Consider the following 7,954-nt stretch of genomic DNA (forward strand, 5'->3'; position numbering starts at 1 on the left):
GATTCAAATTTAATCATAAATACAGTAATTAATATCCATACATGATTTGTTTTAACCATTAATGCTCATTTATTATTATATAATTAATACCGATTCATTCATGTAAATTTTATTATCTCAATTAAAACATCATTAATATGCAACTCATTCATTATTATATATTTAATACGGATTTATTCATGTAATTTTTATTACCTCAATTAAAACATCATTAATATGCAAGTCATTAAAAATAATTTCTTCATAAAATTTACATACTCTAATAAAAAAAATTAGTATAAAAATTTTAAATGATAACCATTGCATAAGAATTCATATAATACATAATTGACTTACTAATATCGATTAGTTGTTGCATACTTAGTATATATATTTATTTATAACTAATAATTATAGAGATACATGCATGTATCATATAATACATAAGCTATACCATAAGTGATTTACTAATATCGATTAATTATTGCATATTTAATATATATATATATATATATTTATTTATAAGTAATTATTATATAAATACATGCACGCATGCATGTATCCATATATACATACATACATATATCCATACAAACATATATATGTATGTACGTACATGTGTATATATATAACAATTTAGTTAGAAATATTATATTTTCAGAGCAGGTTCTTAATTATCAGATCAAAACAATAAAAATATTATATTACCCTGAGTTTATTTTTCTATTTGGCATGTGCCAGTCATGTCTTGTCCTTTTTATTTGCTTCGAAAATTAAAAACATAATATTCAAATGAAATTTCTCTTTTAGTTAATGATTCAATTTTTTTTTGTCTACAAAAAATAAAATTGTACTTATTTTTAACGTAAGTTAAATTCTAAAGACGAGAATACATAAATTATTAATTATCAAATTAATAATAGAAATAAGTGAATTTTAAATATAAAGTAAAAATAATTATTAATAGTAATAGTAATAATTTTAAATTTCATTAAAAATAAAAAATATTTAATTTGAATAGCAGGTCTATAAAACATATATATTAAAAATTCTAATAATAATAATAATAATTATTATTATTATAGTAATAATAATTATAATTATTAATATTATTATTATAAAAAAATAAATAATATTAATACATGAGAAACTTGAGTACAAAATCATGTTATTTATAAAAAAAAGTGGTAGTACATTTAAATTATAATAAAATTTATTTTTATAAAATATTATTGTTCGTCGTTAATCTTAATGACAAAAAATATATAAATAGATAAAAAGATATGCGAAAATCGTACAAAATTTTACTATTAAAATAAAATTTATTTATTTATATTAATTAGTCAAACTTGAGTAAAGAATACTTCGTCTCTCTTCGCCCCGCCCCGAAAAACAGCACAGCGCTCATTCGCTTCGCACCCCAATTATGACATCCCTCCTCTCCCACTTCACACCCACCTTTAATCACACGGTTGACTGGCATATACCATATTTATCACATTATAGTCTACTATAAATATTTGCGAATAAATATTAAAAATAAATCAACTAGAGAAACTTATATATTAAATATGATTATGTGCATCGCAACCATTTATACCTCAAACTGAATAAATATTTATATCTAATCATGTCATACTTTAAGTGTTATATTCTTATATTTACACAAAAAAAAATAAATTCAGGACTTTTATATATATATAGACACACACACATATATATGTATATATAATATATATATACATATATATATATATATATTCTTATATTTAAAAAAAACTAAATTCAGGATTTTCATATATATATATAGACACACACACATATATATGTTTATATAATATATATACATATATATGTATATATGTATATCTATGTGTTAATTTATGCAAAAAAACCTTTAACTTATGGTCTTCATAATTCATAAAATATATGATTATGTTGGTTTACATTGTTATTTTACGACGTCATCATGGCGTGAACGAATAATATTAACTAAAATAAATAATCTTGGCAGAGTTTACATATGAAATATAACCAATAAGCGCCTAGTATGTCGAGAGATGTGAATTTATTAATATTTTTCGAGAGAGATGAAAGAGTTATTAAGGTCGGAAATTAAAATTGAAGAATACTAAAATTCAAATAACAATTATAAAATAAAATTGTATGTAAACAAACAACTATATCGTGCAGTAGTTTAGGCAATTACTAAAATTTCTAAAAAACTTTCATAGATCGTCCTTAACGGTGGAAAATAAGAAATGTCACTGGTCTCTACGTCAATTGTAGATAAATACTATTGCACAAATGCCATCACAATAAAAATCTACTCATATACACAAATAAATCCATCAACATTCGGAGGGGGATAACATGAAATATTATAATAAAGTATAACTAAAATAATATCGATTCGTCCAATCTAGAGCGTGCTTGTGCATTGCACGGGGTATAGAGCTAGTTATAACTTATAACTTAAACTAATATTTGTATGTGTATTATGTGTACCAGACTACTTTGCGATACTAAAATTTAAAAACTCTAATTTTGTGTACTTGTACTTTAGTGATTTTTGCAATTATCGTATCTCTCGGAAATTTTTTGGCCAACCACTTCGGCCTCAATAATGGGTCGTGCAATTTGGTGTTCGGGCTAAACTCAATAAATTCAGCAATAAAAATCCAACAACAATATATACAAGAAGATCAGGAGTAATCGATTTCAACTAAAACCGAACAAAAGTCATACCATTTATGTAGTGAGTCTATATTAATAGGTACCTTAAATATACTAGCATAAATCCCGTGCGATGCACGGGTTTTCATTAATATTTTAAATTTTTATTTATCAAGTTATATTATAACTTTAAAATATTTATATAAATATATAATGATTATAAATTTATAATAAAAATAATAGAATAACACGTGGTCGTAATTTAGTAGAATAAATAGACTATTTCTAGTAGTTTAGCAGATATGTAACACTATTATTTATATCTTTTAATAATAGGAAAAGTTGTATTCGTAGTTTAGTAGGATAAGTATACTATATTTAGTAGTAGTTTATTAGATATATAACACTATTTATCTATTTTTGTAATAATCAAAATTAGGGAATTATCGTTGAACCAAACCGTTGAACCAAATTATCTCTATTCCGGCTATTATAATATAATATATATATATATATATATATTATATAATAGGTAATATAATAAATTCTAAGCATACTAAAATTTTTAAATATTAGGATCTCATCATCTATTAACCCTAAGGAGGGAAGAAATATATATGGTATTTTATAACTGCACAGAATATTAAATAAAATTAAATTCATTTTTTAATTTAAATTTTCCATAATTTTTAACCAATTCTAATATCATAATCACAAAAATAATCACCTTATAAAAATTATAAATAGTAATTTTTAATTTAGAATATTTACCTTGTAACAGAATTTTAGATCATCGGAGCTCTCAACTCACTGTGGGTCCTTGCTCCCTTTTCCTGCATCAGCTGTGGGATATTGGCTTAGGCGCTAGGAGTACAAAATGTTGTTTTAAGATAATATTTTCTAAACTAATAAATACTAAATATAATTTCATAATGTAACCTCTCTGATTTTATGATATTGTGCTTGGCTGAAATTATGGAAAAGAGAAGTGTTTAGCTATGCATGAGAGATATATGAAACTGAAGATTTTTATAGCAAGTAGCAGATGTCCTTCTTTGTTACAATGTGGCTCCTTATATAGAAATCCTCTTCATTACTGATATAGTAAATCCTCTTCATTATTGATACAGTACTATACTATTTCATTACTTTTTTCTTGTGGTCTTCCAGCGTGATATCCTCCTTTATGTCTTATCTCTGTCGGCCATTGTTATCAAACTTACCCTTTTCTTTTTGTCTTCTATCATTTCAGCATTTCCAACTTATTTTTTGTAGTCTTTTGCTTTTCTTTCTTCCAGCGTGCATCTTTTCTTCTTTCTTTGAAATTTTTGGGCTTGTAAAGTAGTAACATGTTTGGCATTTTGTAGTTAAACTACATTGGGCTATAATATGGTATTATTGATGGGCCTTTTGTAGTAAAAACTACATTGGGCTTGTAATATCTTTACTATTGGAATGGATAAGTACCTTTTTCTCCTTTTATCTTAATAGGGATATTATTTGTATTATTTGTACTGACACTGATCACTGGTCTCTTCCTTGGACTTGTTAAAATGTGATATTATTATACGGTTTCTTTTGCATGTGTGTGTTGTAGATTAATAACTTTGTCATGCAGTCTTTCAAGCTCAATAGTATCTTGGGATAGAGCTTCATTGTCGTAATATAGAGTAATAATTTCTTCAGCTTGTCCTCCTCGACTTGATCCAATAATATTAGCTTTTCTTGCTCTCAACATATCTTGTATCTTGATTTTTAAGGTTATAAGACCAATTGCTCTTTTTATAGAAATCCATTCTTGGAAATATTCTATATTACATGGGATAGGTAGTTTCAAATTTGCATTGTCTCCGCTTACTGGTATCTTTCCAGTCTTGAATATTTGACATATGACTATAGGCTTTCCCACCAAATCCGTTGAAGGATCAAATATCTGGATTCCATAAATTCCATTTCCCATGGATTCCATATAGGCTTTTTTGGATTCCACAATTACTATAGGTAATTTTGAAATGCTATATAATGTGTCATCAACCAATATTTTATCAATAAATCCATAGGTAAATAGCTTTTCTACTACATCTGGGTTTGCATTTATTTGGCACAAATATCTTGGATATTTACTTGTTTTAATGCCTCGTACTATCTGATCATTTGACTTATAGTCATAATATTTCATAATTTTTTTGTATGCTGTAATGATCTCAGATGAGAATTTAACACTGACACTCATGGAAATAGGTGGAGATATTTCATGTGAGTTTGAAGATGAAGGCATAGTTGCAAGTTTAGATGTAAAAGTTTGTAGTTTGGTAGAGGGTGCAAGTGGGTTTTGCAGAGTTTTCACTGTTTGTTTATCTTTTATAGCATCTGATAACTGTTTCAGAAGATGTGTATTTTCTTGGACTAAAATTTTGATGTCTTTGTCTAACTGGGCGATTGTTTCATATTTTTGGGCTATATCTTCATGATTTTTTGTAATAATTTTTGTAATATCACTGATATACACATCAAAGTTGTTAGTCGTCATACTTGTACCTGCTAAGAAAATCAGCTAGAACATTTTTAGTACCAGATATGTTTTTAACAATAAAATCATAACAACAGAAAAATGTCTGCCATTTCCTTCTTCTATTTAGTTCTGACAACAAATCTATTTTGTTTGTAATAAAAGCCTTTACTTGAGTATTTTATGTTCTAACTATAAACTATACTGGTAACAAATGATAAAGAAATTTTTTAATTCCGAATTTTACTGTCAATAATTCTTTTTCATTTATATGATAGTTTAGTTCATTTGGTTTCCACGTTCCTCCTGCATAACCACATATAAGGGGGTTTTCATTGTCAATATCATTATTTTCATAAGCAATAAGAACAACTCCCCATCCTATATCACCAGTATCAGTATAAAGTTCTAATTTATCTGTTTTTATTGGTATCCTATGTTTTGGTAAATTACTAACCTTTTCTTTAAGAGTTTTAACAGCTTTATCATGTTCTTCTTTCCACTCAAAAGGTATGTTTTTTTGTTAATTCTTGTAAGGCTTTCCTTAATTGTGTTAAATTTTTTATATGATCTGCTACATAATTAATTATTCCTAGAAATTGTTGGACTTCTTTCTTATTTTCTAGTTTATCTTTAAAATTTTGTATTTTTGAAACTATATGGTTTTGTAATTTTAATCCATCTTTATATATTATATATCCTAGATATTCTATTTTATTTTTAAAGACTTCTGATTTATTTTCAGAAAGTAGTATTCCATGTTATTTTACAGTTGTTATAAATTGTTCTAGGTGTTTTATATGACATTCTAAAGTGTCACTCTATATTAGTATATCATCTACATATATGATGCAAAAATCTATTAATTTTCTAAAAACTTGGTCCATTCTTCTCTGAAATATTTGTGGAGCATTTTTTAATCCAAAGGGTAATACTATTCATTCATAATCTCCTAGTGGTGCACTAAAAGCTGTTAAAGGTCTCGATTCTTTGGTCAACTTAATTTTCCAAAATCCACTTTTACAGTCAAATTTACTAAACCATTTTTTATTTCTGAGTCTATTAATAAGATTTCTTTTATATGGTAAGAAATATCCATCAAATATAGTCTTTTTATTTAATTCTCTATAATCTATTACCATTCTAGCCTTGCCTCTTTTTTGTTCACTATGTTTTCTTACTAAGAAAGCTGGACTACTATGTGGACTTTTACTTTCTTGTATTATTTTTAGTTTTAATAATTCATTTATTTGGATTTCAAATTCTTTTTGGTCTGTTGGGCTATATCTAATAGGTTTTGACCTGATTATATCGTTTGAACTTATCAATTTCACCTCAGCATATATTTTTTCTTTGTCCCATAATTGCACCGGATTTTCTCCAAATTTTGATTTTAGTAAATTATGATATTTTTCCGATAATTCTTGTAGATTGTTGTTTCTACTTATTATCAAGTTGTTTATACTTAATGTGTTTATAAACATTATTCTTTTTAATATTATCCATTTATTACAAGGTGTTTGCAAACTTAACGTATTAGAAGTTACAACTTGTGTTTTAAAATGATCTAAAAAATTATTTCCTAATAATATTGGTTGCTTCATTTTATTTTCTTGATAAATTAAAGGTAATTTAAATATTGTTTTATTTAATATTATTCTCATGTTTTCAGTTATTGTATCTAATTCTTTTCTTTGTTCATTAAATCTTGTTACTTTAGTTCTGTGTATTTTAGATTTTTTCCATTTATGTGAAGTTAATACTCCCTCCGTCCCAATTGTTATCGTTTCTGGGAGAGTGTCTGACACGCATTTTAAGATGAAGAAAAAGTATAGTTCTATAACTTTTTTTTAAAAATTTTATTTTTCTGAATAAAAGTTTAAACATTCTATTTTTATTTAGAAAAAGAAATTTTTTAAAAAAAGTTATATAACAATACTTTTTATTCATCTTAAAATGCGTGTCGGGCACTCTCCCAGAAACGATAACAATTGGGAGAGACGGAGGGAGTACTTCTTTTCTTGCCAAGCATAAGTCTGCTCCGCTATCTATAGATATTTTTTATTTTATTAATTTTCCAGGTTTATGTTCTACATAAGATTCTATGTAAATAGCTATCATTAATCTGAATAACTTTCACTTGAAGAATTATAAATTAAAGATTCTGATCCACTATCTTTATCAGTTTCACAGACATAAAATTCTTCGTATTTATACCAGTTATCATTATCTTCTTTTATTTGTTCCAGATTCATTATAAACTGTGATGTATTTATATATTTTACTCCCTTTTCTTTAATTTAGGGCATTAATTTACATAATGTCTTTTTTCATTACAATTCCAACATTTGCATTCACTCAATTTTTCTTTTCCTTTATTAAATGGGTTTCTTCTAAATTTTCTTCTATTCCTAAATCTTTTCCTTGTATCGGAATTATTTCTGAATTTTCTGAACTTTCTTCTTTTATATTTGTTATAATATGGATTATTGTTCCGATTGTAGTTTTGTCTTTTATCAAATCTTTTTATGTATTTTTTCTTATATTTCTTATTTGGTTTTTCTCTCCTTTCATCATCACATCCAAATATTAATCTTCTTTCAGTAAAATCACATATTTCTCTTAATCCTAGTTTTTTTTATCCTTTTTAACCGTTTGTTGAACTCGGTATTCTTCGCATTTTCTCATAACATATCCTCTTAATACTCTTATTCTTTCTCCTAAAGTGTTTTCTCTTGGTTCTAAATTATTATATTCTTTTGTTATTTCATTATTATATGGTTTTGGAAA

Source organism: Apium graveolens, chromosome 6, assembly GCF_009905375.1.
Source record: "Apium graveolens cultivar Ventura chromosome 6, ASM990537v1, whole genome shotgun sequence".
NCBI lineage: Eukaryota > Viridiplantae > Streptophyta > Magnoliopsida > Apiales > Apiaceae > Apium > Apium graveolens.